Raw genomic sequence first — 25036 nt, 5'->3', positions numbered from 1 at the left:
CCTATACTACGATCACATGAACCAAATGAAGAATCCCCCATGGTAACCTATCTTGTTGTTGGTCATGGTGATCATGGATGTCCACGCGGGCCCACGAATATATAGGCTTGTCGCCGATAACCACGCGAGGGAGTGTATCGTTCGAAGGCAACCAGTACATGCATATGTATGGAGGTGATGCGTGCATGCATGTTTGAATACACAACATTGATCTGGCGCGTGTGTCAAAAATCGTACACTAGCTCCCCACACAGAGCGAGATCGGTTCATGATGGTGTTGTTGTACTAGCCACTTCAATTCGATGGGAGGGATTCATGCGTACACATGCATGTGTGTGTGATCAAAGTGTATCATGCATGTCATCCCAGGGCAAAAATAATAATCCCCACCTAAGTCAAATTAACCTCTCTTTTTGTCAGGCAAAAAGAAGTGATGGACCAAGCGGGCCCATAGATGGAAAGCATCGATATCGCTGATAACTGCTTAAGTGGGTGCGAGAGGACAACCACCACCGCATGTGGGCCAAACATATATATGTTGAATACCCAAAATGCACAACTTTGATGTGCCACATGCCTCAAAAACCATAAACCATGCACCCACACAGAGCGAGGTTCATATCAAGCGTACTACATATGATGGTCCCCTTCCCCCCTCTTCACTGCATACTATATGCTCCTGCCGTAATATATGTACAACCCAAAAGAATCCTCATCGATGGTGAAATTAATTAACCTCTCCTGATGTAGGTCAAAGTGATGCATGCATGCATGCATCGACGATGGCCTCATGGGCCCACAGATGGAAGCGTCACACGTGAGTGTCCTAGCTAGGATATATATGCATGTGGCCCAAAAAGGTGTTGCGTGATGTTTGAATAACCAATTTCACAATTTGATGTGGCACGTGCCTCGGTAACCAAAAAGTCCCGACACTGAGTGAGGTGTACTTGTTCACGGACGCATATGTATAGAATATATGCTAGTCCCCTCCCACCACTTCGACACGTACTATATACCACCATGACACAAACAAAAAAGATTCTACCTTGCTGGTAAAATTAACCTCACTGTCGGCTGTTCATCAAAGTGATGGATGACGACCTCGCGGGCCCACAGAAAGCGTCACACGCGAGTATCGAGTGTCATGTAGGACAACCATCGACTGCATGTGGCCATAACATTTATGTATGAAAGGGTTGTATAATGTTTTGAATAACGATTTCACGACTCTGATGTGGCACCAGCCTGTCGAACAAAACGGCCAACCCACACGGTGGCTCACAACTCGTAGTGTACTGCGAGCCACCCGCCACCCCCAGACGCACACACCCACACACACACCGTGAATCCACCGCAACTACGATGCATGTTAAATTAATTATCCCGCAGTGAACATACATGTTACCAAAGGACGGACGTTTCAATTTCAAAAAAAATCACGGAGATCATTAAGACGTTTTAGTACATTGATTGATTGATTTTCTATGGGTATAATGTGCAAAAATCAAATTTGAGCTACATGCACACGTGACAGTGCACCTAAATGGATTGCAAAAACACATGTGTCTCACTTGGTGCATGTTTACTCCCCGTGCAACAAATTTCAAACATTGAGAATCTTTATTTTTGAATTCTAGTACATCCAAAACTTTTTTGAAGTTCATGAAACTTATCGTGTTGTCATATGGACACCAATACAAAGTGGCATTGTACTTTTTTTGTCAAATTTGAGACCAGTTTTTATGTAATCTTTATCTAATTACAGATGGGAGATTATTAATAATTGGGAACCAATATACCAAACGGATCATTTATTCGAACCGTGAGCATTAGACCAACAATAGACATGTGCCATGCGTCGGTTAAGCAATAAAGCGGCAGCATTAATCATCCAAATAGAAAAACATATACGTGCCGCCGCGCGACCCGTGTGGCGTGCGAGCAGGCATGAGTTGACGGGACGCATGTGAGCAGTTCGCCGCACAGGAAGACGGGGAGGCGTGCGAGCAGTGTGGTGCGCAGGCTCATCGGGACGCGAGCCATCGGTTAGGCCGCCGCTCGCCTCTCTCCCACAACTCCCACTACTCCATATTAATGGTGCGCCCGAGCAGCCGCACCCCCATCCTCGCTACGCACACAATCCTCTCTCTCCGTTTGCATCCTCGATGCTGCTCTCAGTCCTCAAAGCCGTCAGTGTATGAGGATGCCACCGAAGCGCCCCATCGGAGGGAGTGGTGACGCCGGGGCTGCTAAAGCACCGGAGCACGGCATGGAGATGGAGACGGAGGTTGCCATCACCGCCGGCGAGTTATCGTTGCACCCTGACGTCGTCGACGGCGTCGAGCTGCCATAGCCGGAGGCGGAGTTCCACACTGACTCCGACGACCACTCCGAGGACGACTCTGATGACCACTCCGGCGATGACTCCGACGACCACTCCGGCGATGACTCCGACAATGACGGACAGCTGGTTAGTCATCTATACCCATTAATGTGTCAAATAGATCATAGGGTTTCTCTAGTTACTCCTGTCTCCCCCTTTTTGGAATAGAAATCATGTGGTTATGTTCTCCCAATCCATGGGATCTGAGTAAGTTCGTTAGATCCATGTAGTGTATTGATTGTTTGAATGGTATAGGTGATAAGTGATTAGTTGTTTCATCTGTGCAAATGATTTCTGCTAGTAATCCGACTAGGGTTAGTGTTCATGCTAATAATTCCTAGCCAGGACTTGACAATTGATTTTGAATGACCTACATATGTTTGTGCCATTATTTTCTTCAAAATTGGTCTGTACATAGATGACTGTGCTTGAAGATCGAACCATAATCTATGAATATGTATAAATAAATAGCCATAAATTCCTAATACTACTTCACGGCATGTAATCAGTGATTTGATGCCAAATTTGTTTTACTATATGTATAGGTGTTGTCTGACGATGTGGACAACGAGGATGAAGATGCCCAGAGGAGTTACAAGAGGCGAATCCTGAGGGAGCTTTATGCGGGAATGCATAACAGGTGTATTAGGACCTGGAACGACGGCTATGGATGCCCATTTTGCAACCACAAGATTCATGACGTGTATCTAAGTGTTCTTGCGCATGCAAGAGGACGGGCCATTGGCTCCTTCAATCAGAAGTATTCTTGCAGGGTGGCACACGACGCGTACGCCGAGTACCTGGAGAAGCTTCAGGATCGTGTCGGCCGCATGTGAGATGAGATGTGGGATGGATCGAACTATGCATGCTTGAGTATGCTTAATGACGGTTGAACTATGTACTTATGGTTGAACTATGCTTATGCACGTGTACGCTTATTATCTATGTATGAGTATGTTAAATATCTCGCCAAAATTTGGTAAAAAATTACAACGGGGGACCAATAAACCAGGACGGAGGTAGTGCGTCAATAACACACGGTTCCCAAAAATGGAACCGTGTGCAATGACTATCATTTTGCCTGCTGCGTCAATCATACACCGTTCGCTCTAGCAAACCGTCGCCCCCAAAATTCTTTGTGGGACAAAAAACCCTCACCACCCAATTCAAAAAAGAAAAAAGAAAACCCTCACCATCCCCATGTCACAAAAACCCTCACCCCGCCCGCCAACCCCTCGGCCCCTCCGGTACGTTCCCCATTCACACCTGCACAAGCTCCTCCGCGTCGATGCCATGGCACCGCCTATCGCGGCGGTAAACACTTAGCTCGACGCCTGCCGCTGCCGCCAGGCTGCCGGCAAAGCCCACTACATTTCGCCACTTCCGCTTGCCGCCGCCTATCGCCATCGACTTTCTCTACGCTGCTAGCGGTCGACCCAGCTCCGCTCGGTTGGGGAATCTGCCATACTGATGGTTCTTTCTCATGGACGACAAGGTAACTAATTTAACGAGATATTATCTCATCTCTTATCCCAGTTCATCTGCCTCCTTTAATCACCCGGTGGAAATCACCGTGAATTCATTTTTATTCGAGCTGATTTGAGGGTTTTCTTTCATTCATAGAATGTACAATGCGCCAATACTTCAGGACTTGGCGACCGCTGCCACAGATTCCATCTCATCATACCAGATAACTTGAGGACGCCCGCGGTATGTTCAATCTCACCCTAAATCGGTTGGCATGGCCTACTTTCCTGAACATATTCTAAATAATGCTACATTTGGATAAAAGGTGCCACATGCACCATATACGTCAAAGGGGATTTTTCCCCTCTTCTTTCTATATTAGGCAAATTAATGATGTATTGTTCTTTCGATTACTCTCATATTTCCATGACATCATGTTTACCCTATGTGTTTAATTATATACTTCTGTCCTTCGATTTCAACTACTGTACAGTTCTTTCAATTTGGGCCCATATTTGCATGTTACCATATTTTCTTTAACAACCCTACCTTTTTTGCAGGACATCCCTCGCTATGCAACAGATTATGTAGTGCACAATTTTTCCCTTTACATACATCAAGGCTCCACAAATGTCATACTACGCACAATCCATGGATTTACAATCGTTGCTACTGTAAGACTTGATGAACGTGGTGACTCCTATTTTGGCACTGGCTTTTGGAATGAAATTGCAAAGTTTCATGTACTGAAAGCTGGCACTGAAATTGCACTGCACATAGAAGGGCCTGGTCATGAGATATATGCTAACCTCCCCGACAAAATCATCTGTCCAGACTTTGTTCGAAGTAAGTTTTCTTTTCAACTATCTGCATATGTTGACTTACCCAGCAATGTCGATGAATTGTGTAGTATTTAAGCAACCAATTGTTATTCCCTTATCTTACTATGTTCCTACCTAATAACCTCTAGTTACCAATACACTTTTCTATTGCCCTGTTTTAACTAAATATTCCCTGTACTCCCATTTCTATCAGAAAGCGCCACTGACAAGGAGACTCCGGAGGTGGAGAATGGGGCTGCCAACAAGCGGAGGCGGGATGAGCTAGAACCGCAAGCGACTCCAGCAGGCCTAGAGTTAATCAGCAGCCTCCCCGATGATATGTTGAGAGTCATCATATCCCTCCTCCCAATCAAATATGGGGCACGGACAACCCTCCTTTCCCGGCGGTGGCGCCCCATATGGAACTCCAGCCCTCTCGACCACATCGACACCCACGAGCTTTGCCATGGCTATCGCAAAAGCTTGGATGCGTTCTCCAAGATCCTCGGCAGTCACCTTGGCCCAACCAAAGGCCTTAGAATGGGCAAGTTCCGTTCCAACGGCAAGGACCGAGCCAAGCTTGACGACTGGTTCCGATCCCCCGCCCTAGATCAGCTCGAGGAGCTCACTTTTGATGATGGGCATATGTGGTCGCTGCCAACGTCCGGTCTCCGCCTCGCGCCCACGCTGCGCGTTGCCAAGTTCAGGAACTGCCATTTCCCGCCCCTTAATGATGCGCCCGCTCTTCTTCTACCATGAATGAAGCACCTCGAGCCCGTCACCGTCTGCCTCTCAAAGGGTGACATGGAGCGCCTGCTCTGTGGCTGTACTGCACTCGAGTACCTTCGTCTTCGGGCGATCAATGGGTTGAGTACCTTCCACATCACCTCCATGACTCTCAAGACTATTTATGTGTGTTGCTGGTGCGGCAGGAAGACATCACAAAAGGTGGACCACGGTATGGCCATCCAGGACACACCTGCACTTGAGAGATTACTTGTAGTTGATCAAGAAGGTCCAACAAGAATCAATGTCATTTCTGCGCCGAAATTGACAGTTGTGGGCTACTCGTCTGACAAATACTCCGAACTTGTTATTGAATCTACACCCGTTCAGGTACAACAACCACCTTCTACCTCTCCTTCTACAAATTAACATTATTTCTAATTTTGAAGATGTTTGTTCGTCTGTGATTCAGAAAATGATTCCGACAAGCTTGACCCCGAAACTGCGCACAGTGAAGGTCTTGGCACTGGAATCTATCGGGCCCGACCTGGAGCAATTTGTCAGTTTCCTGAGATGCTTTCTGTGCTTGGAGAAGCTATATATCGAGGTGATGTTCCTTTCCTGTTAAATGTTAACCATAAGGGAGTTCAATTTGTGACACCTTTTTCCAAGTTTACAATGACAATGTACTACGATTTCTGAAGGTTCTTTTGGAGGATTTCAGTACATACATGCCCCCCCTCAATATTGGTTGCTTGATCCATATCGTTATAATCAATAAGCATTTCTCCTTTAGATTCATTTGTACTAGTTTTCTTAGGGAACTTTTCATCCACTCCAACCTCTTGTGAAGAAGGCTACATTTTTCTAAAATGTAATCAAATGCCCATGTTAATCATGTCAGATCAAAGATGGCATGTTAGTGCATTTTACAAATCCTGCAAACCAAATAGCTAGTCCTATAGTAATGTGCAAAACTGCATGTAGGCACTAACACGTTTTCTTCTTTTGCAGATAAGATTAGGCCCAGTGGTGGATAATGTGATACAATATAACAATCATGTCGAATGCCTAGATCTGCATCTGTCAGAAATTACTTTGAACTCCTACCGAAGGACCTTACCGGAGATTATATTCACCAGGTTCTTTGTTCTCAAAGCAAGGGTGCTAAAGGAAATGAGGTTTGCCTACATTTATTTTGCAAAAATGAATGGTCTGTTGATCAGCGCCGGCGCCGGCAGCAGAATGGAGTAGGCTCCAAAAATGCTGAATTTCATTTTTGAACTTCAGATGACAGAGTAATCGGAAGTCATCGGGTCAACCCCATACATGACTTCTCGGTGGCTGACCCCTTTGCAAAAATTGTGAGGTTTCGAAGCTAGACTTAGAAACGGTGATATTTGTTTGAACCTCTCTGATATTCATGTTCAGCACATCAGCGCGAGCGTTTGCAGTTGATGAGCTGAATTTCATTTCTAATATCAGTTTGAACCTTGTAATCTTCGAATTTGAGCCATATAACTCTGGAAATTGAACCTGGTAACATTTCGAGCTTTTGTGGTACAATCGTTGAAATGGCATCGTATGAGACTCGTATATTGCTAGCACTATTTTGACCTTAATATGAAATGGTCTTAGATTTTATTAACCATTCTCGAATCAGTTTACCTTGTCAATCTCACAGCACACGATCTGTCAAATCGACTGTGATCTTCGACATTATTGCACACAGTTGGTTTCTTCCACCGTGTGCACTGTAGAGCAAAGAATTAATTATCGCACTCGAGTGTCCATGCCTGGGGTGCGGTGTTGTCAAGCGTGCACTGGATTCTGGAATCCTCCTCTATGAATGTCGTGACAAGACGTGACGATTACAGGCCAGCCGACCCCCATTTATTACAGCCGCCATTTAACCTACCCTTGTGTCTCTTCAACCTTTCGATCGCGCCCCACCATTGCAAGAAGCACACCCACCACAAGAAATTCTTAGAGGGTATCCTGCGCGGCTCCAATGGCGCTCCGAGCGGCTGTCGACGACGAGAAGCAGTTCACCATGCGTGCTGTGGTGGACACCCACAGAAGGTTCATGGACCTCTCGGTGGTGTACACCGACGACCCGGTCTGGGCGGAGCACTCCATCCACATCATGGAGCTGTTCCTTGCCGAGGAGAAGTACAAGGTGGTCGGGTTCGACCTCGAGTACACCCGCGCTTGTGCCGGGTCTTGTCCCAAGGTCGCCGCCGCCAGATGTGCATGCGCCACCACATCCTTGTCTACCACTACTGCCTGGCCACAAGGCCTTGCGAGCGTTTCGCCAGGTTTGTCAACAGCCCCACTACATGTTCGCTAAGGTGGACATCACCAACAATGTAAAGGCGCTCGAGAGTTCGGGCATTGCCTGCCAGAATCTTGTCGACATCCAGGGCCAATACAAGATCTGGGGCAGCAAGGAGCATGTGAAGGACTCACTGGTTCACCTCGCCGAGGCCATCATCGAACCATACTACAGAGACATGAAGGATTCGTGCAACAAGGACAAGCGTGCCTGGCACTCGGCCTGGATGGAGAAACTCGAGAAAGCTCACGTCGTGTACGCGACCAAGGAGGCGTACACGAGCTACGACATGTACCGGTGGATCGTTGACATGAGGAAGTCCCTCCTTCCCCAAACCGGCCAGGGATCCAGCCGAAAGTAGAGCAATGGCAAGCGTCGTCGCAACAATAAGTAGGTGATTAGATCCTCGTTTCTCCTACTTTAGCATGCATGTAATTGCTTAGTTAGGTGTGTGCAAATGTTATGTGTGTAGCCACTTGTGTAATTGTATGCTTAATTTGGTTATACAATGTTGTCTTTTTAAGTATATATGTTGATGCTCTGTAGACAGAGCATAGATGGTGTCCAGACAAAGAAAATCACATCGCACACAGACTAAACAATGGAAACCGTCGGTGATATTTTCATCAATCACTCACAATTGTATACCGGCAATCGTTTGCTCACAACACACATGGCTTGGTAGCAGTAATCGTCTGTGTTCTTATCGATCTTCGCACACGTTTCTGACTACAGACCTATTTGCCTCGTATCACACACATCTTGTTCATTTGAACCGTTTCTGTTCTCATGTCTCAACACAAACGGTTCATCCGAGTGAACCGCATGTCGTATATCACACACACCTTGAATCTTGCCGACCGTTTCTTTTGTGTTGCCTAATCACTAACAGTTCATCCGTTGAACCGTACGTTGTACATCGCACACACCTTCTTCTGGCTGCCCGTTTCTTTTATTGCTCATCATCGCAAAAGGTCAATTGAGCTGAACCATATGCCCTACATCGCACACGCGACTAAAATCTGAACCGTGTTTGATGCATCCTCCATCGCAAACGTTTTGCATCATTTCTGACGGTTTTCATACAACACCGTTTGCGATTATTGCATCACACACAGTTTCTCGGAGGGTCTTTGATCATAGTGTCGCGTTAGCAGCACCCTGCAGTAGTGGGGTTTATATCATATTGCTTGAGTTTATCCCTCTACATCATGCCATCTTGCATAAAGCGTTACTCCATTCTTATGAACTTAATACTCTAGATGCATGCTGGATAGCGGTCGATGTGTGGAGTAATAGTAGTAGATGCATAATCGTTTCGGTCTACTTGACACGGACGTGATGCCTATATTCATGATCATTGCCTTAGATATCATCATAACTATGCACTTTTCTATCAATTGCTCGGCAGTAATTTGTTCACCCACCGTAATATATGCTATCTTGAGAGAAGCCACTAGTGAAACCTATGGCCCCCGGGTCTATTTTACATCATATTAGTTTCCCGTCAACTAGCTATTTCTGTCAGTTTATTTTGCAATCTTTATTTTCCAATCTATACAAGAAAAATACCAAAAATATTTATCTTATTATCTTTATCAGATCTCACTTTTGCAAGTGGCCGTGAAGGGATTAACAACCCCTTTATCATGTTGGTTGCAAGGTTCTTGATTGTTTGTGCAGGTACTAGGCGATTTGCGTGTAGTATCCTACTGGATTGATACCTTGGTTCTTAAAACTGAGGGGAAATACTTACGCTACTTTGTTGCATCACCCTTTCCTCTTCAAGGGAAAACCAACGCATGCTCAAGAGGTAGCAAGAAGGATTTCTGGCGCAGTTGCCGGGGAGATCTAAGCTCAAGTCTAGACATACCAAGTACACATCACAAACTCTTATCCCTCGCATTACATTATTTGCCATTTGCCTCTCATTTTCCTCTCCCCCACTTCACCTTTTCCGTTTTATTCGCCCCTTTCTCCTTCGCCGCTTTTTGCTTGCCTCTTGTGTTTTTAGGTGTTAGTGTGCCCGTTTTGCTTTAATGGCTCCACCAAAAAGCGTTGATCCTCACCTTAGAAGGTTGGAAGAAATTCAAAACAATGTTAGAAGCTTTATGTCTTTGCAATTTGAGCATAATAATTTCTTCAGAAACGAACTTAAAGAACAGAAATTTTTTATGGAGCACATGAATAAAGAGCTCGATGATATGTCTAAGGAATTTTATGGTTTGAAATCTCAGTTTGCTCATCTTGAAAACTTAATAGCCCAAATTTCAGATAAGCAAGCCACCTTAGTTAATAAGATGGCCGCTAAACCGGAAGATTTAGATAATAGCATTAATGAAGATCTAAAAGTGATTGATGTGTCTCCTATTAAATCTTTGTTTTCCAAAATTAATCTTGATAAAGATGGGACCGGAGATGAGTCAACTTTAGTTAAAAGGCGTCCCAATGATTCGGAGTTTTTAGATCTTGATGCAAAAATTGGTAAAAGTGTGATTGAAGAGGTTAAAAATTTACATAGCAATGAACCCACTATTTTGGATTTCAATGAATTTAATTATGATAATTGTTCTTTGATAGATTGTATTTTCTTTGTTGCAGTCCGTGTTAAATTCTCCTCATGCTTATAATCAAAATAAAGCTTTTACTGAACACATCGTTGATGCTTTAATGCAATCCTATGAAGAAAAGCTTGAATTAGAAGTTTCTATCCCTAGAAAACTTTATGATGAGTGGAAACCTACTATTAAAATTAATATTAAAAATCATGAATGCTATGCTTTATGTGATTTGGGTGCTAGTGTTTCCACGATTCCAAAAACTTTGTGTGATGTGCTAGGTTTCCGTGAATTTGATGATTGTTCTTTAAATTTGCATCTCGCGGATTCCACCATTAAGAAACCTATGGGAAAGATTAATGATGTTCTTATTGTTGCAAATAGGAATTATGTGCCTGTGGATTTCATTGTTCTTGATATAGATTGCAATCCCACATGTCCTATTATTCTTGGTAGACCTTTCCTTAGAACGATTGGTGCAACTATTGATTTGAAAGAAGGAAAATTTAGATTCCAATTTCCATTAAGGAAAGGCATGGAACACTTTCCTAGGAGTAAAATTAAATTATTATGAATCTATTATGAGAGCCACTTATGGATTGCATACCAAAGATGACAATACCTAGATCTATTCTTGTTTTTATGCCTAGCTAGGGGCGTTAAACGATAGCACTTGTTGGGAGGCAACCCAATTTTATTTTTTCCTTCCTTTTTGTTTTGGTTTAGTAATAAATAATTCATCTAGCCTCTGTTTATATTTGGTTTTATGTTTTAACTAGCGTTTGTGCCAAGTAGAACCGTTGGGAAGACTTGGGTGAAGTCTTTGCGATCTTGCTGTAAAAAACAGAAACTTTAGCGCTCATGAGTTTAGATGCCATTTTTTTACTGGAGAGTGATTTTAGGTTGATTCTTTTTGCAGATGATTAATAGACAAATTCCTCACGTCCAACAATTTATTTCAGAATTTTTGGAGTTACAGAAGTATACGTTTGGTACAGATTACTAAAGACTGTTCTGTTTTTGACAGATTCTGTTTTTCGTGTGTTGTTTGCTTATTTTGATGAATCTATAGCTAGTATCGGGGGGTATGAACCATACAGAAGTTGGAATACAGTGGTTTAACACCAATATAAATAAAAAATGAGTTTATTACAGTACCTTATGGTGGTGATTTGTTTTCTTATACTAACGGAGCTCATGAGATTTTCTGTTTGAGTTTCGTGTTGTGAAGTTTTCAAGTTTTTGGTAAAGATTTGATGGATTTTGGAACAAGGAGTGGCAAAAGCCTAAGCTTGGGGATGCCCAAGGCACCCCAAGGTAAAATTCAAGGACAACCAAAAGCCTGATCTTGGGGATGCCCTGGAAGGCATCCCCTCTTTCGTCTTCGCCTATCGGTAACTTTACTTGAGGCTTTATTTTTATTCACCACATGATATGTGTTTTGCTTGGAGCGTCTTGTATGATTTGAGTCTTTGCTTTTTAGTTTACCACAATCATCCTTGCTGTACACACCTTTTGGGAGAGACACACATGAATTGGAATTTATTAAGAATACTCTATGTGCTTCACTTATATCTTTTGAGCTAGATAATTTTGCTCTAGTGCTTCACTTATACCTTTTTAGAGCACGGTGGTGGTTTTATTTTATAGAAATTATTGATCTCTCATGCTTCACTTATATTATTTTGAGAGACTTTTAGAACAGCATGGTAATTTGCGTTGGCTATAAAATTAGTCCTAATATGATAGGCATCCAAGATGGGTATAATAAAATCTTTCATATAGAGTGCATTAAATACTATGATAAGTTTGATACTTGATAGTTGTTTTGAGATATAAAGGTGGTAATGTTAGAGTCATGCTAGTTGGGTAATTGTGGAATTGAGAAATACTTGTGTTGAGGATTTCAAGTCCCGTAGCTTGCACGTATGGTAAACGTTGTGTGACTAATTTGAAGCATGGGGTGTTCTTTGATTGCTTTCCTTATGAGTGGCGGTCGGGGACGAGCGATGGTCTTTACCTACCAATCTATCCCTCTAGGAGCATGCGCGTAGTGCTTAATTTTGATGACTTGTAGATTTTTGCAATAAGTATGTGAGTTCTTTATGACTAATGTTGAGTCCATGGATTATACGCACTCTCAACCTTCCATTGTTGCTAGCCTCTTCGGTACCGTGCATTGCCCTTTCTCACCTTGAGAGTTGGTGCAAACTTCGCAGGTGCATCCAAACCCCGTGATATGATATGCTCTATCACACATAAGCCTCCTTATACCTTCCTCAAAACAGCCACCATACCTACCTATTATGGCATTTCCATAGCCATTCCGAGATATATTGCCATGCAACTCACCACTATTCCGTTTATTATGACACGCTCCATCATTGTCATATTGCTTTGCATGATCATGTAGTTGACATCGTATTTGTGGCAAAGACACCTTCATAATTCTTTCATACATGTCGCTCTTGATTCATTGCATATCTCGGTACACCGCCGGAGGCATTCACATAGAGTCATATTTTGTTCTAAGTATCGAGTTGTAATTCTTGAGTTGTAAGTAAGTAGAAGTGTGATGATATTCATTATTAGAGCATTGTCCCATGTGAGGGAAGGATGATGGATAATATGATTCCCCCACAAGTCGGGATGAGACTCCGGACGAAAAAAAGAGAGGCCAAAGAAGCCCAAATAAAAAAAGAGGCCAAAGAGGCCCAAATAAAAAAATGAGATAAAAAGAGAGAAGTGACAATGTTACTATCCTTTTCCACACTTGTGCTTCAAAATAGCACCATGATCTTCATGATAGAGATTTTCTTATTTTGTCACTTTCATATACTAGTGGGAATTTTTCATTATAGAACTTGGCTTGTATATTCCAATGATGGGCTTCCCCAAAATGTCCTAGGTCTTCGTGAGAAAGCAAGTTGGATGCACACTCACCTAGTTTCTTTTGATGAGCTTTCATATATTTATAGCTCTAGTGCATCCGTTGTATGGCAATCCCTACTCCTCGCATTGACATCAATTGATGGGCATCTCCATAGCCCGTTCATTAGCCGCGTCAATGTGAGACTTTCTCCTTTTTTGTCTTCTCACATAACCCCCATCATCATATGCTATTGCACCCATAGTGCTATGTCCATGGCTTGCGCTCATATATTGCATAAAAGTTGAAAGAGTTTGAAAAGGCTAAGTATGAAACAATTGCTTGGCTTGTCATCGGGGTTGTGCATGATAGGAGCATTTTGTGTGACGAAAATGAAGCATGGCCAAACTATATGATTTTGTAGGGATAAGCTTTCTTTGGCTATGTTATTTTGATAAGACATAATTGCTTGGTTAGCATGCTTGAAGAATTACTATTTTTATGTCAATATTAAAACTTTTCTAGAATCTTTTGGATCTAAACATTCATGCCACAATAAAGAGAATTACATTGAATATTATGTTAGGTAGCATTCCACATCAAAAATTCTGTTTTTATCATTTACCTACTCGAGGATGAGCAGGATTTAAGCTTGGGGATGCTTGATACGTCTCCAACGTATCTATAATTTTGGATTGTTCCATGGTATTATATTATCTGTTTTGGATGTTTAATGGGCTTTATTATGCTCTTTTACATTATTTTTGGAACTAACCTATTAACCGAAGGCCCAGTGCAAATTGCTGGTTTTTTGCCTATTTCAGTGTTTCACAGAAAAGGAATATCAAACGGAATCCAAACGGAACGAAACCTTCGCGAGGATATTTTCTGGAACAAACGCAATCCAGGAGACTTGGAGTGGAAGTCCAGGAAGGAACGAGGCAGCCACGAGGCATCCACGAGGCAGGAGGGCGCGCCCGGGGCCGTCGGCGCGCCCCCGACCCTCGTGGGCCCCTCGTAGCTCCACCGACCTACTTCTTCCGCCTATATATACTCTTATACCCTGAAAACATCCGGGGGAGCCACGAAACCACTTTTCCACTGCCGCAACCTTATGTACCCATGAGATCCCATCTTGGGCCCTTTTTTTCGGCGATCTGCCGGAGGGGGATTCGATCACGGAGGCTTCTACATCAACACCATAGCCTCTCCGATGAAATGTAAGTAGTTTACCACAGACCTTCGGGTCCATAGTTATTAGCTAGATGGCTTCTTCTCTCTCTTTGGATCTCAATACAAAGTTCTCCTCGATGTTCTTGGAGATCTATTCGATGTAATACTCTTTTGTGATGTGTTTGCCGAGATCCGATGAATTGCGGGTTTATGAACTTGATTATCTATGAATATTATTTGGTTCTTCTCTGAAATCTTATATGCATGATTTGATATCTTTGCATGTCTCTTCGAATTATCGGTTTAGTTTGGCCTACTAGATTGATCTTTCTTGCAATGGGAGAAGTGCTTAGCTTTGGGTTCAATCTTGCGGTGCTTGATCCCAGTGACAGAAAGGGAAACGACACGTATTGTATTGTTGCCATCGAGGATTAAAAGATGGGGTTTATATCATATTGCTTGAGTTTATCCATCTACATCATGTCATCTTGCTTAAAGCGTTACTCCGTTCTTATGAACTTAATACTCTAGATGCATGCTGGATAGCGGTCGATGTGTGGAGTAATAGTAGTAGATGCAGAATCGTTTCGGTCTACCTGACACGGACGTGATGCCTATATTCATGATCATTGCCTTAGATATCATCATAACTATGCACTTTTCTATCAATTGCTCGGCAGTAATTTGTTCACCCACCGTAATATATGTTATCTTGAGAGGATCCACTAGTGAAACCTATGGCCCCCGGGTCTATTTTACATCATATTAGTTTCCCGTCAACTAGCTATTTTTGTTGCTATTTTTTTGCAATCTTTATTTTCCAATCTATACAACAAAAATACCAAAAATATTTATCTTACTATCTTTATCAGATCTCACTTTTGCAAGTGGCCGTGAAGGGATTGACAACCCCTTTATCGCGTTGGTTGCAAGGTTCTTGATTGTTTGTGCAGGTACTAAGCGATTTGCGTGTAGTCTACTACTGGATTGATACCTTGGTTCTCAAAAACTGAGGGAAATACTTACGCTACTTTGCTGCATCACCCTTTCCTCTTCAAGGGAAAACCAACGCATGCTCAAGAGGTAGCACTCTGCGGCGCGCCATCGATCATGTTGTGCAGCGAGCTGCAGCCTGTCGGCGCTGACATGCCTATCTCGATCCGCGGCGCTCAAGCGCCATGCACCAAAGGTCTGCTCAACCCTGGCGATGACGCGCATCACGGCATCATCCATCGCGTTGCCGGGGAGCGCATCGGCCTCGACAGGCCGTGGCGCCTGCTCGTTTTCCCCGTCGATGAGGTTGATGGCTGATAGGTCTCCGTCGTATCTACTTTTCCAAACACTTTTGCCCTTGTTTTGGACTCTAACTTGCATGATTTGAATGGAACTAACCCGTACTGACGCTGTTTTCAGCAGAATTGCCATGGTGTTATCTTTGTGCAGAAACAAAAGTTCTCGGGATGACCTGAAACTTCACAGAGATTATTTTTGGAAATAATGAAAAATACTGGCGAAAGAATCAAGGCCAGGGGCCCACACCCTTTCCACGAGGGTGGGGGGCGCGCCTGCCCCCCTGGGCGCGCCCCCTGCCTCGTGGGCCCCCTGGAGCTCCACCGACCTCAACTCCAACTCCATATATTCGTGTTCGGGGAGAAAAAAAATTAGAGAGAAAGATTCATCGCGTTTTACTATACGAAGCCGCCGCCAAGCCCTAAACTCTCTCGGGAGGGCTGATCAGGAGTCCGTTCGGGGCTCCGGAGAGGGGAATCCGTCACCATCGTCATCATCAACCATCCTCCATCACCAATTTCATGATGCTCACCATCGTGCGTGATTAATTCCATCGTAGGCTTGCTGGACGGTGATGGGTTGGATGAGATTTATCATGTAATCGAGTTAGTTTTGTTAGGGTTTGATCCCTAGTATCTATTATGTTCTGAGATTGATGTTGCTATGACTTTGCTATGCTTAATGCTTGTCACTAGGGCCCAAGTGCCATGATTTCAGATCTGAACCTATTATTTTTTCATGAATATATGTGAGTTCTTGATCCTATCTTGCAAGTCTATAGTCACCTATTATGTGCTATGATCCGGCAACCCCGAGGTGACAATAATCGGGACCACTCCCGGTGATGACCGTAGTTTGAGGAGTTCATGTATTCACCATGTGTTAATGCTTTGGTCCGGTACTCTATTAAAAGGAGGCCTTAATATCCCTTAGTTTCCATTAGGACTCCGCTGCCACGGGAGGGTAGGACAAAAGATGTCATGCAAGTTCTTTTCCATAAGCACGTATGACTATATCCGGAATACATGCCTACATTACATTGATGAATTGGAGCTTGTTCTGTGTCACCCTATGTTATGACTGTTACATGATGAACCGCATCCGGCATAATTCTCCATCACCGATCCAATGCCTACGAGATTTTCATATATTGTTCTTCGCTTATTTACTTTTCCGTTGCTACTATTACAATCACTACAAAACCCAAAAATATTACTTTTGCTACCGTTACTGTTACTTCCATACTACTTTGCTACTAAATACTTTGCTGCAAATACTAAGTTATCTAGGTGTGGTTGAATTGAAAACTCAACTGCTAATACTTGAGAATATTCTTTGGCTCCCCTTGTGTCGAATCAATAAATTTGGGTTGAATACTCTACCCTCGAAAATTGTTGCAATCCCCTATACTTATGGGTTATCAATGGCAGAGGCGGCGCTTTGGTGGGTTGGCATGCTTGTCACCTCCGTGCGTCGCGCACCCCTATGCACAATATAGCAGGGTGGCGGGAAACAGGTGAGGAAATGGCGGGAAATGGTGGCGTGTTCATAAAACCCCATCAATTAGTGGAAACTTAGCATCGAGCTAGCACAAGTCGTAGATGATGATCAGATGAACACGGACCACACTAGGGAATCGTCGGTGATGAATTCATCAATGCCAAACGGTTGAATACTAGCAAGCGTTTGCCCACAACACACATGACCTATTCCATCACAAATAGGTCGGATGGATCAACTGTATGCCATGTATCGCACATTGTCAAAAAGTAATGCGGTAGACCTTCTTTAACGAGTGTTAAAAAATAAAAAAAATAAAAAAACAAGGACCTTGAGGTTAAATTAGCTGAGGGAATGGGGCATTTCGGTCATTTGACCAAAATCACCCATCCCATCACCTAATTTAACATCAACACAACTTCCCATCCAGTTACCCATCCGATGGCTGCTCCAGCCTGAGCACACTTAACTTGATAGTTTTCTTACATGAGCTACTCGTGGAACAGCTAGTCCTTGCTGACAGGAATGCCTCTTCACATCCTTATGGCGTATCTGGATGACCGATTGTCCCACAATGGCCAATAGATGTTGTGTAGAGAGAGCATATCACATACGTCTTATTAGAAGCAATCATCTGCGTTATTATCGGTCTTCGCACACATTTCTGATTACAGACATGTTTGCCGCGTATCACACACATCTTGTTATATTTAACTATTTCTGTTCTCTTGCCTAATCACAAATAGTTCATCCGAGTGAATCGTATGCTGTATATCGCACACACCTTCATCTGGCTGCCCGTTTCTTTTGTGTTGCCTAATCACAAGCAGTTCATCTGAGTGAACTGTATGCTATGTATCGGACACGCCTTCATCTGGCTGCCCGTTTCTTTTGTTCCTCCTCACCGCAAATAGTTAATTGAACTGAATCATATGCCCTTCATCGCACACGCAACTAAAACCTGAACCATGTTTGATGCATCCATCATCGCAAACGTTTTTTGCATTTCTGACGGTTTTCATACACCACCGTTTGCGATTATGGCATCGCACACAGTTTCTCGAAGGGTCTCTGATTGTAGTGTCGCGTTAGCAGCATCCTGCAGTAGTGTTTGGTCTGACTTCACAGACCCAGATATTTGATACTAACAAAGCTGAGCTTATACTGTTAACCGAGTGGTTGTCTGGATATGGAGTCCTTACTAAAATTGAGTAGACCCCTTAGTTGAATATTTATGGTGATCGATGCTGACTCAGACTGTCTGAGGTACCTACACCATGGTGCTCATGCAACAATTTTCATACCTGCATCACCGGTCTTACTTCTTCAGTCTTGTTCTCTTTGTCTGGATTCTTTGCTGAAAGAGCTTGGTCATATTGCTTCTTCGTGTGACCATAGGTTCTATCGAGCGCAATATTTCGGCAACCATAACTTATCCTCGTTCATGCACCATGTGGGTAGGAACTATGTCGGGTTCACATACACTTTCTTATAGCTCCTTGTTGTCGTCCAGCAAACAAAGTAGTGACAAGGGTTAATGATATCACCTTATCGTGTATGAGGAAACTGGCCTCGATGAGTACTGCCAAATTTAGCAGTCCCATGTTGTACTTCTCTGAACTTGTCGGTCCTTGCATCACCAACTGACTTTCCTTCTTTTGCATGACTCCTGAGGTTTTCAGATTCTTACCATGACTTCATCCTCGTACCAGACACTTGCAAGAACTTGGCAACATGCTCACAATATAAATACATGAGCATCTAATTCCTGAGGCGGACTTTTATTTTGACTAATTATTGCTTCTGACATAACGGTTGTTGATCCGATTCTTGGGATGACCTGCCATATACTTTCAATTCTCAGTGTAATATCTTGTACCAATGCCAAACTGAGGAAAATTGGATGGATTGTGCCCAAAGCTTTCATCAGACAGCTTGCTGAAAAAGACTGGGTATCATGCTTCAGAAGCTTCCCCCCTTAAAGACTTGCTGGGGAAGGACTTGGTAACTTACGCCGGAAGCTTTCGTAGTTGCTTACTGAAGAAGACAGAGTACCTTGCACGGGAAGTCATCCATGTATCTTCTGAGGAAGATAGAGGAATCATGCACTGGAAGCTTCTCTGGTAGCTTGCGAGGGGAGATTGGGTTGCTTACACCAGAAGCTTCTCGTTGTGATACGCGGACTGATTACCACATATACATACCATCTTAATATTTATGTTGTTGATTACTTACATGCAAAGGGGTTTGCTGAACTATCCTCCTTTCTGAGTATTGAATACATGGCACATTCTTGCTTTCTTCTAGGTAGATCGGGTTTCAAAATCATCCTTGCATCTAAATCATACCTTTGACCGATGATATACTGTCGATCTTGCACACAATTTATCTTCTTACTGATTTGATCATTACTGCTGTGAAGAGTGCACACCGAGGGAGAATTGATTATCCGTACTGTTGTGAGGGGTGCACGCTAATGCAAACATGATATTGACTATCCACCCAGGATCCCTTGTGCATTCAGACGAGATATTCCAAATTTCACTGCAGTCTGCTGATGACGTCATTCCGTTTATCTGAGCTTCCAGGTATTTGAATTCCTTACTGATTCTTTAGGTCCGGTGTCGGTTGACGAGCAACTTTAATAAGGGGAAAATATGTAACACCGAAGGCCCAAAGAAAGAAGCAAAAGAAACGACGAAGACAAAAACACACAAGCATACTAATAATATAAATAATCGAGCAACACCACATATTACTGCTACTCACAATAATAATATGCATGCACGCCTAAGCACACAAATCTCGCGGAAACTCCAGTATTGCAGTCTAATATGTTGTGGCGGTGTGCACGAAAGTGGAATCCCTGTGTGGAAGGAGTTGGCGTAACCAAGGCTACACCAAGCGCTGGCTGAACTCCGGTTGCAACTAGATGGATACGGAGGCGAGGACGGACTTGGCGATCATGCGGTGGAACACAGAGGTTACAACCACATCATCATCAAGCATACAAAATGAAATCATACACGTCCAAATGTTGGGATGACAGGGTAGGGTAGAGGTGGAAGGCTGGGCTCGCTGGCATTGCCCTTTTCTGATAACAAATATTAGTGAGGGTTGCCGAAGGGACGAGATGGATGGCACGATTCGGGATAGAGACAGGTCTATCACCGGAATAATACGGATGGGTGGCGGAAATATATCGACGCGATACCTGAGCATAACTCATGCAAATGGTGTCTGGAACACTTGGCACCAGGGCATCACTCTGCTGGGACAGAGATGAGGCCAAACACCAAAGAGCGGGCATGCAAAGAAGGAGGGTGCAGGTAGTGGATCAAAACTGATGCCACCTACACTCACAAGATTAACCGTTCGCGAAAAGATAATAATTTATATGCATGCTATGCAACAAACAAATGCAGCAATCAAGTGCAACAAACCAATCAGACTCTATACTACCGCATTCTAACGTTCGCGTGGGCTAGGGCATCCTACAGCCAGACCTGCTCTGATACCAAGTGTCGTGGTTTTGTCACGGCAGATGTCCTAGAGAAAGGACTTAGTCATGGAGCCATTGCTACGGGTTAGCTTAAAGGGGTTAAAGCGGAGAAGGGACGCAAGAGAGTTTTATACTAGTTCGGCCCCTTACGATGAAGGTAAAAGCCTACGTCTAGTTGTGATGGAATTGATGGGGTTTCGATGACCAGGGAGCGAATACCTTTGCCTGAGTCTCAAGTTGTTGTCTGTTGTCCCTGAACCGCCGCCGGGTCGTCCCCTTATATACATGGGTTGACGCCCACCGGTTTACAGAATCACGAGGCCGGCTCATAATCGTGTCTGGCTCGGTCTCTGCTAGTTCTATCTTACAACACAAGTTTACATATCAATCCGGTTTATGTCTACAGGCCTTGAACCGGCTTTGGGCCCTGGGCCTTCATGAAGTGTCATCGTCTGTCTTCATGGACATCAGATACAGATGAACTACTTATGGGGTTAACCCGACCTCTCCTGGCCGGTTTACGCCCAGTGGTAATATCCCCAACATTAGGCCCCAGATTGATTTGAACTGGTTCATGTCAATCCTCAATACTTAAGAAAATTTCTTCTTCAACATCTTCACACAATCTTGTAAACCGCCATGACATCATCTTCTAGGATCATTGTAAACCGCTGTGACGTCACCTGTCATTAACGAGCCTCCGACAATCGAGGCGACAGCTCCGCCTCATATCCAAAATTTGGGCTCCTTGATTTTCGCACCTAACGCTTATCTTTCTGCCCTTATAAATAAGGCCAGGGGGTCTTTCCATTCCCCCCCATATCTCTTCATCTCGTCCTCTTCCTTGCGCCGCCCGACCTTTGGAGCTCCGCCACCACCGTCGACCTTCGCTTCTCCCTCAACTCCGGCCGCTGCATCACCCTGAACGCACCAGAGAATCGCGGCGCCTCTCTGCTCTTCCATCAGCATTGGTAAGCCTTCTTTCCTTCCGCCATAGATCTGGCATTAGGGTTTCAGTGTTGATCGGTGTTCGTCGTTGTGCAATAGCTCTTTGATTCAAACCTTGATATTTATCCCGTACGGCAATAGCCATAGCCCTTCTTTTCCATCCATGCATCTCGTTTAAGTAGAAAATCCCATCTGAACCTTCATCAACTGCTTCGGTACCAATATTTAGGTCTGAATATATTTTCATTTTCTGACATGCGGTAGATCCAAAATTATAATGCCAACTTGTGAAACCTGTTTTTCCCTTCACTTATACATCTTTAATACCAGATTGGGCGGTTTAACTTCATATACAAAATGATGACCCATTAGATACCATTAGTCCCCTGTTGAACCGCCAATGCTTTCATCATTGTACTGTTTCCATTGCCAGACTCCGGTTTACAAATAACCAATTCCGGTTTATCAATATGCTTGTATCCTTATACTGCTGTGTAGTTGTCCACTGTAAATCTTAAACCGGCAATAATCATGTTTCAGATTTCCATTGCCATGGCCAAGCAAGTCTATGAATGCAATTGGGCTCCCTCTCGAGTAACCGAAGAGCAGTTAAACAATCTTGTTAAAACGGGCGCTTTAGCTAAAAAAGATGTCATCCACTGGAGGGTCCCTGGCCCGGAAAATCCTCCTACACCCAAGGATGGAGAGGTAGTCGTGTTCGCTGATCATCTCGGACGAGGTTTTAGGCCTCCCGGTTCAAAAAATTTCCAGGATGTACTGGCTAGTTTCCAACTGCGCCCTGAAGACATCGGTCCCAATTCTGTAACCAATATCTACCACTTCCAAGTCTTTTGTGAGGTTTATCTGCAAGAGGAACCTTCAGTCGAACTGTTTAGGGATTTCTTTCACTTAAACCGTCGCATAGAGTTCTCGGATGGACCCAATACGGAACTGGGCGGAATGGTGGTTCATAAAAGGAAGGAAGTCACCTTCCCCCATCCCAAACTCCACAGTCTCCCCAAAGAGTGGAACCAGACTTGGTTTTACTGCATGGATACATCTCCATCTGATGAAAACCCCCTGCTGGGTTACCGCCCGAACGCCATAGCAACACACATCCTTTTCCTCAGAGGTTGACAGCAAGAGAAAGGGCCAACTATGCTCCCCAATTATCAAAGCTTAGAGCCTTCATGACGAACGGTTTGACAGGAGTTGATCTTGCTCGTTCCTGGATAAGCTGGAGTATTCTGCCCTTAAGCCGGCGCTCTGGTTTGATGTGTGAGTATACGGGGAGTTTGAAGGATGCTCAGCGGCACATTGACATTCAGCTTATAGATGCAGAAGTCACTGAGGCTGTAAAAAAGATACTGAACGAACCGGAGGCTGTCTGTGCCCAAACCGGACTACTCCCTTTCTGCACCTTCAACGAACCACCAGTTGTAAGAATCATATAATCTTTTTATCTAAAGTTGCTTCTGTCCAAATATTCTCTGAAAGTTTGATTATTTTCTGATAGGGTGATGATCCGTTCTGGAACAAGAAACCATCCCAAGACAAACCGGCGAAGCCGCAAGATAAACCGGTCAACCAGTTCGTCCAAAGACCAAGGTTGTTAAAAAACCTGCCAAGAGAAGGAACACTGCATCCTCCGATCCACCAGCTGATGACGATGTGGGTAACCCGGAACCATAGGTAGAACTTGACTCTCTTGGTTCATTTTTCGTACATCTCATTGACAATGGTTATTATCAGGACGACGCTGAAGGCAGTCATGCTGAGGACGTAGAGGTAACCATTCTTTCCTCCGATTCAGATCCTCTGCCAACATCAAAAATCCGTCAAGCAAACCGGAAAGTAAAATTTTCTCACCCTCTTGCTTACTTGGACCCAAACTTTCTTTTAAAGACGCAGCATCACGAAGCTCGCCATACAACCCGGCACAGTGGCCAGGTAGTTACTTCTGCCGGTTTACCGAACAGTCCAGTTCGGAAACGCCGATCAGAGGTCTCTTATCCCATTGATACTTCATGCCCAAAAGCAGGTTGTTTCCGCCAGCCTCTTAACCCGTCTGATTCAAATTATCAAGGTACTTCTCACTCATCCTCTGGCGAGTCATCGGCCATGCAGCTTCCACCCCTCAAAACAGTTCCTAGGTGAGCTATGCACGTGTCTTTATTCTTGATGTGTTATCTTTACATACTGTACTGATCCTTATGTCTATCTTTTCTCAGCGCCAAGCCAAGACCCAGCAAGAAGGCTCGGTTAAGCAAACCTGCTGATAATAATGTAGCTGCTGAACCGGAAACAACTCCAGATCCGGAACAAACCGACGCTGATGACGTGCTTAACGATGCGCCGCCTCAAGACCATGACTTCCTTGCCGAACAAGTGCAAGTTGACACTACAAGCCATGCAGACCGGCCAACCAGCCCTGTCCGAACTGATGACAAACCGGCCAGTCCGGTTAAGGATACTGATAAACCGCCAACTCTAGCGAAGGCTGCTGATGATCAAGATGATGACATTATGATTACTGGCACTGGCCACACCACTCCTGGCAACCCTGTCGCTTTGTCAAAGCATACTGCCAAGGATGAGCTCTCTGCTATCGGCAAAGGCAAATGGAATGCCGATTTATCAAGCTACGCCCATCTCAATGCTCAAGACATTCACTCTGGCTTCTTGAACCGTTTGTATACCAGCCGTGACTATGAAGCTAGTTTGGTAAACTTGATGATGAAGCTATTTTTCTCTTTTGTCCAATTGCAGTTTATCAACTCCTAGTAACCCCCAAGTGACGGTTTGTGATACCAATCTAAACCGGGACTTTGTCATAACTTAACTTTGCATATTTAGCCTCCAGGGACCAGATTACTTCTTTATGATGAACCGGTTCCTTAAAATTTGCCATACTGCTCTTTCACCGATATAGACCCCCAAGGGCCGGTTTAACTTTATAAAGATGAACGGGGACTGTATAAGAATTCCCATACCAACAGTTTTTGAGCAAACACACATTAGCCCCCAAGTATCAAGGGCATAACTTGTTATGTGCTTGGTACTTCAAATATGTACTGTCAACTCATTATGTATCCGTCTCTTTATAGGCTGAACTGAGCAAGAAGGAAAGCCAAACCGCTGATCTGCAAGAGAACATCAAGTCCCAACTGGCCGAAACTTCCAAAGCAAAAGATGAGCTGACGAGCGCCTTAGCCGCTATGGAAAAGCTAAAGGAGAGCTTCGCCAAGGAGCGGGCGGATTGGAACACAGAGAAATCTGCTTTGCGGAAAAGATCTGAAGACGCTGAAGCAGCTCTCAAGCCGGTGGTAGACGAGCTGACTGGTGTAAAGCAGCAGATACATGCCATGACTGCTGCTATGTTCGGTAAGCATCCTTACTTTATACTTTCAACATATCTTTCCATGCGTTGCCAGTTTGCTGATGTTTGCAATGATGTAGGA

The sequence above is a fragment of the Triticum aestivum genome, chromosome 2D (assembly GCF_018294505.1).
Source record: "Triticum aestivum cultivar Chinese Spring chromosome 2D, IWGSC CS RefSeq v2.1, whole genome shotgun sequence".
In the NCBI taxonomy this organism is placed as follows: domain Eukaryota; kingdom Viridiplantae; phylum Streptophyta; class Magnoliopsida; order Poales; family Poaceae; genus Triticum; species Triticum aestivum.
This window is presented reverse-complemented; position numbering follows the sequence as displayed.